This window comes from Psammomys obesus, unplaced genomic scaffold (assembly GCF_907164565.1).
Source record: "Psammomys obesus unplaced genomic scaffold, mPsaObe1.curated_primary_1811, whole genome shotgun sequence".
NCBI classification, from domain to species: Eukaryota; Metazoa; Chordata; class Mammalia; order Rodentia; family Muridae; genus Psammomys; species Psammomys obesus.
Window position 1 is genome coordinate 51606074 of NW_026587216.1, and position 10909 is coordinate 51616982.

The following is a 10909-nucleotide window of genomic DNA, read 5'->3' on the forward strand; positions in this document are numbered from 1 at the left end:
TTACTTCTATAACAACATACATGTTAGACCTCCTATAACATACATGTCAGGTCTTTCTCACTCTGGCCTCAGCTTCCATCCATAGCGTCTCCCTCTTTTTCTGCTGCTCACACCCTACTTTTGTCCTTCAGGCATGGTTCCCCACGGCTGGCTGCCAGAAGCTCATCTGGGAGGGTTCTGAATGCACCATAGCCCAGGCAGACTCTAATCGATGTCTCTCCCCGTGGTAGACCTGTGCTGTGGGTTTATAAAGGCCTCGTTTGGGAAGCTGGTTGAAGTCATCACTCAGCCTCACTACTTAAAACTCAATATGAATCTGTAGCATCTCAAACATCAGTAGACACCAAGTTTCCAATTAAATCTAAAGTGTCTTAATACAGAAAGATAGTCTATATTCAATTATATTCTTGAATCTTTGAGCCAAACGATGACAGAAATTTTATGACCTTTCCTTAAAAAAAATAAAAAGAATAATCAAAAAATCTTGCTATAACATCAGTGAACATACCTGAAAAAGGGTTGAAACACGCCTCCAAAGAATGAGTGACGAACATACCTGAAAAGGGTTGAAACACGCCTCCAAAGAATGAGTGACGAACATACCTGAAAAGGGTTGAGACACGCCTCCAAAGAATGAGTGATGACTGGCCTCTGTGGAGCCCGCCTGGAATCCCAGGATTCACAGAGGCAGAGGCAGGCAGACCACTGTGAGTTCCAGGCCAGCCTGGTCTACAAAGGGAGTCCAGGACAGCCAAGGCTACACAGAGAAACCCTGTCTCAGAAACAAACAAACAAACAAAAATGAAAAAGAATAAGTGACAAACTCATTGAATTGAAAGCTACTGGGAACATGTAGTTTCCATGATACGGGAAAAAAAGGCATATTGATTCAGTCTAAGATAAGATATTGTTCATGAGAGTATAAAGGAAAGAGCCTCTGCTTTGCTTATTGTATATTTGCTATAAACATCCATAGAAAACATTGTTTGTTGTTGTTTACAAGACAGGGTCATACATATTTCAGGTAGCCTGAGCTCTAGATGTGACTAAGTATATGGTCTGCTGTGCTTAAGCAGTGCCGTCATTCAACCACAAACCATAGGAGTGACATTAGCATACACACGCACGTACACCACACCACACCACACCACACCACACCACACCACACCACACCACACCAAGAATTTCCCTAGGACAGTCATTTAGAGTTATTTCAATGACTAAATAATAAGTAACATTATGGCATCCAGAAAAGAATTCCAGAAGAAAATAAAGATAGGAGGTGAGACAAGGTCTCTGAGATTCTGTGCATACTGACAGGTAGTCGGCTTTGACAGCAATCGCAATTTTAAAGTTCAAATTTCAGAGAATCGGCAGAGGAAAAACTACAAAACAACATGTTAAAAATGCCAATATTCCCAACAAACATAGCTTAAAATCAACGCCTTTGAATTCTACAAGGACTGGAAATCTGCTAATGTGTTTATCTTATTCTTTTAAATTTTACTTTTTAATTGTGTGTCTGTGTGTGTGGGTATGTGCTCATGAGTACGGGTTCCCTCGAAAGCCAGAGGCATTGATTCTGCTGAGCTGGGGTTACAGTTAGGGATGGATGCTGCTAACGAAACTCAAGTCCTCTGCAAAAGTGCTGCTTGTTCTTAATTGCTGAGCTTGCACTCTCTCTCTCTCGTTCTCTCTGCTACCATAATTATATATAATATTATGAACAAAAGCTATTGAATGGATAATAAAATAATAATAACTATTGAAACTCTCCAAATGATACAATTTTACTATGAACAGTAAACACAAACCACTTTAAAACTACTGCTCCTATAAAATTGAAAAGAAGCGGTGTTACTGCTCATTGAGACCTGAACTCTGCTATTCGGCCTACTTAATGTTAAAGATGTCAGTCATGAAAATCTTTAATGGCTGGGCTCGGTGGTACATGTCTGTGACCTCAGCACTCAGAGAACCAGAGGCAGGAGGATCTCTGTGAATTCAAGGCCAGTCTGGTCTATAAATCAGATTCAGGACATCCAAGCCAACATGAAAAACCCTGTCTCAAAAAGAGCAAGCAAACAAAAAAGTCTTAAAATGTTCTCATGATTTGGGTATAACCTTTTCTCTGTTTTCCTATAGTAATGCATCTAGCTAAATGGGCCAATTTATCATGTGAGCAATAAGCATTCTTAGTCATATATAGTTTAACAATAAAACTTCATATTAGCTTGAGAAGTGAACAAAATTATGCAAGTCTAACATTGACCAAGCACACACTTTGATATATATAGAAAAGCACTGCAGATACCAGAGAAAAGTAAGAAAAATCAAGTCACACATCTTCTTTAAGTCATTTGTAAAAGCAATCTTTCTTCAGATATTTGTTTTACACTTATATAAACTCTTTGACACTGTTTTTAATCTTTATGTGACTTCTAATTACTGTGTGACTGAGCTAAATTTTATAAAAGAGAATACAATCCAAAAGAATATAACCCTTTTAAAATATTTAAATAGGGGTTTGCTTTGGTTTGCAAGTTTTGTTTGCCTTTTTGCTATTGTTACATAGGACGCATTTATTTTTAAAGCTGTTACTGACCGTTGCTTTTTATATGCCACCGTCTGCTCTTTGCAACTTTCAGTTTTTTAGGGCTTAGCTCTGGATTTTTACACTGAAGACAGCAGGCCTGAATGGACACAACATTTAAAACAGTGCTTTTTCCAAAAGGCCTCCATAATCCACATTAGAATTATGCTCAAAGATCTACTAGTCTTTTTATTTTTTTCACTCAAATTACAAACCTAGTGAAAACACATAGCAGTCTGGAAAACCATTTTTTACACCTAAGAGTTAACTGTCACATCATAATGGAGAGCAAGAAGCATGCCAGGGTAGGTCACAGTCTGAGAGGCTTCCCTGGCTTTTGGTGTTGTGTTTTCTGTTGCAGCATCCCAGAGCGAGGATTCTGGCCCTCTGACCACTTACAAACTCCTGTCTCTGTGCAGTCTGGCCAGAAATGAAGAGCTCTGTGTGGAGGTTCCTCCTTACTGTGTACAGAGTCCGTGGTTTCCAAAGTTAGTGAGGTAAAACGTTACCTCATCACATCCCGGCAGCCACCTATGAGGCCACTTTCTGACACTGTAGTCCTGTTATACCACTTTCAAGTAATTCAATTAGCTTTAAAGAAAAAAATCTATTTTCTTATTCTGGTTAAAAGTCTAAACCTGACCAAGAGTCTTTGAAAGCAAGGTCTAAGTTTCATATTGCTAATAACACCTGAAAAATGATATTTGATCCCCAAACAAAAGCATGGCTTCTCTGTCCAATTTGATGTCTTTTTCATGCTGCCTCAGTGATGGCCAAATAATTGGTTGTTCACTTGTGTGCCTGTCTCCCCCGACAGTTCCACAGATGCCCTGAACAATACTCCAAAGACTGCTTTCAGTAGGGCAAACCCTCATTAATCATTCCTGCTGACAGCACAAGGGGCACCTGCGTCTTGTGGCGGAGTCCAGCCATGGCTCGTGGGAGTGAGGAATAAAACCACCCCAAGGTGTGGGACAGTGCTTTACCCAGAGTGTGGAAAACAATGACAACAGCAACACACACACGGTAGAGAGACTGCAGATAACAAAATGAATCCTACATTAGCATGTTCATTTATTTAATATCTTAGATAGTGAGACACCAAATGTCTCATGTTGCCATTACAGAAGCATCCTGCAGTATCAGAGGAAGAAACACACAGGGCTGTGACAGATAGCTGCTAAATTCTTCATGCTCACATCTAGCAATGTTAGCATTAAATACTGATGAACTGTCACATGTTCATTTACAAATGATGGCAGTTCCAGCTTCCTATTTCATGGTACTCATAAATATTTTGCCCACTATATTTCACAAGTAGAATATATGAAATATACAATTTTAGTAAGAATTCTTGCTCCTGTGTGATGACTTTCTTTTATTGAAATAATAAATATTATTGCTTTAAAGAAAGGGTCAAAGATAGTGGAAAATTTTCTAGAAAACAATACACAATTAACATACCATTTAAAGCTATTTAGTTCCCCAAAATACAAGAGTTTTCTTTCTTTTGTTTCTTTTTCTGATGGCCTCAGTCATGCAAAGGACCAAAAATAATGAATTCTACTTCACATCTTATAGGTCTGCCTTAACTAAAACTATGGACTCTTTCATAACACAAAAGACCAGTGATTAAAAGATCCACAAGGTACTACCAACCACACATTTAGGAATGACAAAAATAACACAATAAATATAACAAAACAAAATGCAAAACTTGCTAAACGTTCTGAAAGAAAAAAGGTGACTAAAACCCATTAACAAACATCTCTGTGCCAATTTGAGATTAATTTGTTTAAACTTCAGTTTATTTGCTTTACATCCCAAGGGTGTCCCCTCCCTCTTGTCCTTCCAGTTCCCCCCTTCCCTTCCTTCCTCTTTCCCCTTTCCCTTTGCCCCCAGAAAAGGGGAGCCCCTCCCCCATATCAACCTTCCCCAGCACATGAAGTCACATCAGGAATGAGTATATCCTCATCCCAATTTTTATCACAAATACAAAATTAGAAAGTTAAACAAACAAATCTAAGAATATATGTAATTTCATACTGATATTGTTGGTTTGGAAATATTTGAAGTTCTTGCATTTTCATAAAACTATACAGAGACACCTGTTAGAATATAAAGTTTTCCAAGGTAAAACCCAGCCTTAGTTACATTTGTATATTTAGACATTTGAGGGCAGGTTGGTTGGTTGTTTCCTTGGAGTCTGAGTCTTACTATGCAGTTCTGGCTGGCCTAGAACTCTCAATGTAAATCACGTTGTCTTCAAACTCTCAAAGACCCACCTGCTTCTGCCTGCTGAGTTCTGCTCTAAAAGTTTTGGGACACCGCTTCCAGATTGGCATTTTAAACACACAAGCAACAGAAAATTATAGTTATAACTCATTATAATATCTTGTTATCTTAAAATCCATTACAACACTTAATTGGAAAGAATGGGTAGAGAAGCAAATGACAGAAAGGTAGGATATACACCGAAGAGTATAAATCATCATTAGAAAAACAAGCATTGCAAATACTTTTTATTACTCCTGAGTTGACATTCTAAAGATATTTTGGTGTCTCCCAGAAGCCCAACCATGCCATGCTTTTCCACATCCTTGGAGCAGAGCTTTGGTCAAAGAATGGATCTATATTTTGTGGGGATACGGGTACCACTTACTGACATTTATAGTCCTCAGTAACTGAGCTCTGCAGCTCCACTTCGTATTGAAGGTGAGAGTCTCTCGTTTTTAAAAATTTAGAGCCAAGATTTATCACATCTGTATTTACTACTGGGGTCTGTAGAAACAACCCAGAGTGCTATCCAAGTGATTTTCACTAAACCCTGAGAAGAAATAAACCATTTCTTGGGTGGAGTAAATAAAGGAGAAACAAGTGGGAAGGGAAAGAAGAAAGAAAGGAATGATTGATGGAAGAAAGGAAGAAGGGAGGAAGGAACAAACGAACAAAGGAAAGAAGAGAAGAAGAGAAAGGAGGCGAAGGGAGAGAAAAGGGAGGGGGTGAATAATATAAGAGGGCATAAGAACTGCATAAACGACTATTGCAAGATCATGAAAAATTTAAGTAAATGTGGGGAAAATAAGTGAGAAAATTATTTCACACTTCAAGAAATGATCGATCAAGAAATTATTCCAAATTTAAACATGGATTTGAGATATTTATGTTACTTTGTTCTAAAATGTATCAAAAATACTACATTTGATTACATATATATTAAATAGCAGTTCTAAAATCATTTAGGTTTACTCATTCAAAATAAGTTACATTGATGAACCAGAGTTCAGCTGTAATTACCATTGTAAATACTGTAGTTGCTTCCTTTGAAATTTGTTTTTCTATATTTAGAGGCAAGCATTTTACAGTCCTTAGGAACATCTTGCTTTAAATCATATTTCAGCTAACCAAAGAAAGTTGACAGTAAACTTCCAAACACAGTAAGAGACCCATTAAAACATTAATTATTAATCATGTAATATATGAATCAACACTTTTTTTATTTCTGAACTAAGAAACGTAACGGTAAACTTTAACTAGATAAGTTGAAACAAAATATTAGTTTAACTAAAATTTATTTTGTTTTATGTTTGGGGGTAAAAAACTTACATGACTACCTCAGATCACATAGGTAACAGGAGAGTGCATTCTTCTACTTATACGGCCTGGTGTGATTCCAGAGTTCATGTAAGACCTAAGGCATCCAGGGGAGGTGTGCACTGGACATCAAGTCAAAACAGCTGGTTGATAATTCTTGGTGTAAAAATAATAGTATTTATTGGAATAGAGCCATACAGCTCTCTTTACATATGTTTCTGGCTGTTTTGTGTACAACAGTAAGATGAATGGAGATTATGCGACCCACAAGGCTGAAAGGGTATACAATGTTCACTTATAGAAAGGTTTGCTAAACCCAAAAATGTATTATGAGTATGCTACATCAGGGTTTAATTTCATAGTGGAATTATATATTGTAATTGGATAATAATATATGAAATGTAGCTGGAGAAATAAAGGCATTAAAAGTAGAATGGACTGTGATTTGATTATATATCAAAAACATCATTTTGGATATGATTTCTTTTAAACAATGAACACATTAAAATTAAGCCATGGGGGGGGGGGGGTTGGTCTGAACCAAGCTGTTCACGTAGAACTGGACATTGAATCTGACTCCAGAGGAAATCTACCAAGATCATTTTGAATGATGCAGTAATGGAATAAAGAAAAATAATTGTACAGGAAAGGTTAAGTGAAATGGGTTTGAGAAAGAAGAGCAGAGAAGATAGTAATATAAATAACAGAAAAAGGCCTTTAGAAAGAGTCATATGGAACCTACTATCATGAAGTTTCCTAAATGCATACTCATTTACAAAGAGTTTAAGCGGAATTAATCTATAACATAGCAGAAATGTCCCTATTAGATACCACAGGCTAACAAATAAAAGACTACAAATAGGTTACGTCTTAGAGTTATTAGGCTATGAGATCCCATAGACTCCTGAACATTTCAGGCGTTTCTTTTGGTTACCCGCTAGAACTTGATGGTAAGATCCTAATGCTGTACACACTACAGAGTTGAGTCATAGAACGTATAAAAATCAAGTGGATACTGACATAAAAGCTTCATATCTGTTGGCTGGCTTTCATAGTGCTAGAAGGTGATATGCATACTAGCAGAGGAGGAAAAATTAATCATCAGTCTTACAGAACTGTGAACTAATTGAGCTGCAATAATTACCAGCAAGAGAGGACATGCCTACTGATGTAGCGGTCATAGAAATGCCAAGAGAATGACCAACTGACTAGATTCAAGACCCACTTCACACAATGAAATCCATACCTGATACCTGAACAAGAACCTGTGGCTAGACAGGTCATAGGCCTTAAGGGAAGTCTTGCTACTATCATTATTTAAAGAATAAGACACTGCAGAATGCACAGCTATCTATGGGAGCTATTTTACCTCCTCCTCTGAGACTCAGACATTACTGTAGAAGAGGTAGTAAAATGATTGTAAGAGGCAGAGATAGAAGGTGACTGCAAGAAGACAGTGTTTTCCAGACACACACAGCACAGATTGGACTTGTTAGATTAAAAAATAAAATTAAAAAACAAAAAGTCACAAAGCCAGGTTGGTAGGTAAGGAGATGGATCTGGGAGGAGTTGACAGAGGAAATGAGTATGATCAAAATCAATTCCAATGTGTTAGTTTCGGTTTTATCTTCTTAACTTTTAATATTATTCATTAGAACCCTGTTTGTTCTCTTTTTATTTGTTTATTCTTTTTCATACAATACTTCCCAACCGCATTTCCCCTCCCTCCCAATCCTCTCCCACCTCCCCTCTCTTACACTTCAAACATTTTCAATGTAAAACTAGTAACTATTAAAATTTAAAGTGCTGATCTGCTGTTCAATTGATAAAGTGCTTCCCCAGTTTACACACAAGAAAATGGAATTCAATACTCTGTGCTACATTCACAAGACATGGCGGCACACGCCTGTAATCTTAGCACTTGAGAGGTGGAGGCAAGAAGTTCAGAAGTGTGAGGTCAGGCTTAGCTAGACAGCAAGTTAAAGACTGTCCTCTTAAAGAACTGAGTGTTAGGAGTAAGAAAGGAGGAGGATCAACTTATAAATTCTTCAAAAATACTTAACAGTAAATTAAAATCAGTACTGTTTAAGATATGCAATGGTAATCAGATCATTACATAAAATAAAAAGGAAGAATTGAATACCTTTGAAAAGGGACAACATCCCTAAAGAAAATATCTTTCACTTATTTATTTGAATTGTTTTCATATGTATCAATATTAATGAGTAACTTTTGTTGAAAATAAAGACAAAATCAAAATATGGGAGAAGCTTTTCACACATTTTGAACAGAAATAAATTTTTGTTCACTATTCTAATTTTGCCCCTAACAAGAATTTACTAGTGTTGACACAGAGTTTAAGAATTTGTAAAAATTGGTTGGGCCTGTGAGCCAAGGCGCTGGCTGCCTGTGAACGGGGACTGTGAAGCCTCCGGACATCCTGCTCACCGGCACACCAGGGTTGGGAAACCACACTAGGCAACCAGCTTGACCACAGTCAGGAATGAAGCGCACGAAGGTGGGTGATTTTGCTCGAGAAGTCTGATCGCCGTGTATCACGGCGTCTCCCACGAGCACAGACGACGGCAAGAATCCTGAAGGATATGGGCAGTACGGAAAAGAGCCGAGATTCATAAATGAGGGGTCGGAGGTTGTGTTCCGATATGTGGCCACAGTCTCGATGATGTGAAAATATATTGGAGCCGTGCTAAGAAAGCACCGTTCATGCAGATGATACCCAATCGGCAGTGCAGTGCCGCGCTGGCCACTCTTCCACTTCTCCTACCCCAAGAGACTTTTTAGAGATTGCAAAACAAAGAAAACAAACCCCAGGGCTGTTGATCAAGCAGTCTTCAGGTCCTAATGCCATCTGATAGATATTGTCTAACTGCTCCAAACGGTAGGCTTACATCTCTACCAAAAAGAACGGCGCCTACGAGTTCCTTCGTGCACCACTGTTGTTGAGTCTTGAGGACACTGCCTCCCTGGAATTACCTACCCCCTCTGGCTCCTACGTTCTTGCTGTCTCCTCTTCCACACACCTTTCTGAGCACAGATTCAAGCCAGATGGGTTCTGACAGGGGGAGGTGGAACTGGGGCCCCACTGCTAAACTAAAATATTTTAAACTGACCCCTGCTAGCCAAGAAAAGTCCATTTTCTGCAGTGGAGCGTCACTGGGTTTATCAACTGCACTCCGAGGCTGGCAGTCTCCAGGTCCAGGGCCGCTTGGCTGATACAAAATGTGCCTGTGTTTTGTTTGTGATTTTTCTGTGAAACGGTGTGTTTCTGTTTCATTTTGGTTTTTAGCATTTTTGTCTTATTCTGTTTGTTTTGATTTTCTTTTGGGGGTTTGAGAGGATATGAAGTTATATGGGTGGGGAGGTAGGGAGGAATTGGAGGTGGGGAAATATGATTAAAATATATTGTATAAAATAGATAAACATTTTCCAAAAATTAAAAAGGGGGGCACCGACTTCTGCAGGAACAACAACAGTTCCACAGCTAACTGTTGGCTCCATTTCCAGCAGACCCAGGACTCCCATATTCGGCGCACCAACTGCACAAACCATGTCTGTCTCAACTGAAGTAGGCACTCCGAAGTTCCTCACAGGGCCAACCTTTACAGTGCAGATGGCTGCTTCTCAGTCTCCCGCCGTAAAAGCTCCAATTCCTGCAAAACCAGCACTTCACAATGTCTTCTTTTTTAATTTTAATTTCTACTTTTTCTTCACAATTTATTCATTATATATCTCAATTGAATCCTTGCTCCCCCAGCTCCCCGAGTCCCACCCCTCATTCCTCTTCTCTCCCCACGCTCATCCCCTCCCCCTAGTCCACTGAAAGTGGGAGTTCTCCACTATTGCCACCTGCCCATAGCTTGTTAGGGCTCATCAGGGCTGCCTGGATCCTCTTCCTCTGTGGCCTGGCAAGGCTGCATCATCAGGGGCGAGTGGTCAGAGAGTAGTCAGCTGAGTTCATGAGAGAGGCAGCCCCTGATCCCCTCACTCAAGAGATCCACATGGAGACTGAGCTGCCAATTGGCCACACCTGAGCAGGGGTCTAGGTCCTCTCCACGCATGGTCCTCCATTGGTGCATCAGTCTCTGCAGGACCGTCTGGGCTCAGATCTTTTAGCTTTGTTGGTCTCCTTGTGGGGCTCCTGTCCCCTCCATGTCCCCAACTTTGGGCGGAGCGCAGAATGTTCTTCTCAATCCATCATTAATTGGGTCCAAAAACATTATTACTACTAATATGGTATCACAAAATACAGGCAATTAGTCAGCAAATACGCTGGAAAGAAAATGTGAAGATGATGATAACTCGTAATCCAGCCTTGATGCATGTAATGTGTATGCTTAATCTTGAGTCCATTGTACTGAAACTGAACAAGCATGTTAGATGTTTTAAAGGTATATGTTAGAAAATTATATTTAATAAGTATACTTAGTATGCTTTTGATTGAAATGTCCAGTTTTAATAGACCTAATAATGTTTTTTCATCAAACTTTATGCATAAAAATTTGTCTTTTACCAATTTGAGAAAAAAGAATTTGTGAAAATTATTAATCATGGTCACAAAAACTAAATATAAAAATAAAATAAATATTATGGTTATAACAAAGTCTGACATGAATAATCTACACTAGTCCAACTATAATCAAAATAAAAAGCTGGTATTTGATTGTGTATACCTGAAGTCCTAGCAATTGGGAGGCAAATAGT

General features: G+C 38.7%; 1 pseudogene; it reads left to right on the plus strand.

Annotated features, from left to right (window-relative positions):
- Positions 1-1239: 1239 nt before the first annotated feature.
- Positions 1240-10513, plus strand: LOC129673439 (transcription initiation factor TFIID subunit 9-like; annotated as a pseudogene).
- The last annotated feature ends 396 nt before the right edge of the window (positions 10514-10909 follow it).